The sequence below is a fragment of the Otolemur garnettii genome, unplaced genomic scaffold, assembly GCF_000181295.1.
Source record: "Otolemur garnettii isolate 467f Iridium unplaced genomic scaffold, OtoGar3 scaffold00025, whole genome shotgun sequence".
NCBI lineage: Eukaryota > Metazoa > Chordata > Mammalia > Primates > Galagidae > Otolemur > Otolemur garnettii.
The window spans coordinates 17,579,759-17,581,173 of record NW_003852420.1 but is presented as its reverse complement, the minus strand read 5'-3'; the positions used below and the strand labels follow the sequence as shown (position 1 = coordinate 17,581,173).

The 1,415-nt window shown below is 43.0% G+C and overlaps 1 protein-coding gene across 1 annotated transcript in view; it reads left to right on the top strand.

Annotated features, from left to right (window-relative positions):
* Window positions 1-1,415, top strand: part of NFS1 (NFS1, cysteine desulfurase) — a 36,384-nt gene that overhangs the window by 28,133 nt on the left and 6,836 nt on the right. The window lies entirely within an intron of this gene.

The following is a 1,415-nucleotide window of genomic DNA, read 5'->3' as shown; positions in this document are numbered from 1 at the left end:
GTGGCTGGCGCCTTAGCCGCTTGAGCCACAGGCGCTGAGCCTTATTTTTAATTTCAGATTAATACGAGGGTACATAAAATGAGACTACATAGTTTGCATTTGTAAGGTTAACTTCCGAGTTGTAGCTGTGTCCTTCACCCAGGAAGTAGGCCATATCCCTATGCATTGTACCTGCTGGGTGGGAACTTACTGAAGCCCTTCCTCTTCCTGCCCCCCTGCTTGAATTTAATTGAGTTTTTCTTTCATTGGAGCCTGTAGTTTATGTACTAGTTTCAATTTAGTACTGAGTCCATTTGATGTTTGTTTTGCCATTCTTAAGATAATTAGCTTAGGAGAATGCTCTCCAAATCCATCTAGGTTGTTAGAAAAGATCCCAAATTTCTAGGCGAGGTATAGTGGCTCATGCCTCTAATCCTAGCACTCTGGGAGGTGAGGTGGGTGGATTGTCTGAGATCAGGAGTTTGAGACCAGCCTGAGCAAGAGCAAGACCCTCCTCTAAAAATAACTGGGTGTTGGCTAAAGCCTGTAAATCAAGCAGCTAGGGCACCAGCCACATAAACTGGAGCTGGCGGGTTCAAATCCAGCTCGGGCCTGCCAAACAACAATGGCAACTATAACCAAAAAATAGCTGGGTGTTCTGGCGGGCACCTGTAGTACCAGCTACTTGGGAGGCTGAGGCAAGAGAATTTTTTTTTTAATTTTTTTTTCTTTTTTTAAACAAACTCATGTATCAAGGGCTGACTTTCAATAGATCACAGTGAAGGAGCTGCTCTGCTTTGTTCAAAATCCCAGCCCATAGGGCAAGAGAATCTCTTAAGCCCAAGAGTTTGAGGTTGCTGTGAGCTGTGACACCATGGCACTCTGCCAGGGTGACAGCTTGAGACTCTGTCTCAAAAAATAAAAAAAAATAAATCAAAACACCTAGGGAGTAGGGTGTCGGCCCCATATGCTGGAGGTGGTGGGTTCAAACCTGGCCCCGGCCAAAAACTGCAAGAAAACAAAAAAAAAAAGAAAGAAAAATAAAAATACCTAGGTGTAGTAGTAGGCAATTATAGTCCCAGCTGCTCAGGAGGCTGAGGCAAGAGAATCCCTTGAGCCCAAGAGTTTGAGGTTGCTGTGAGCTATGACATCATGGCACTCTGCTGAGGGCAACAAAGTGAGACTGTCTCAAAAGATATAAATCCCTATCTTTTTTATGGCTGAATAGTGTTCCATGGTATACATATTTATGAAAGGCATCTTTTATTTTTCATCAACTGTTAATAGTCTTTCCCAGTCTACTTATTCCTTTGGGATTTTTTTTTTTTTTTTGAGACAGAGTCTCACTTTGTCGCCCTTGGTAGAGTGCTGTGGCCTCATAGCTCGCAGCAAGCTCCAACTTGGGCTAAAGCGATCTTTTTTTTTTTTTTTTTTTT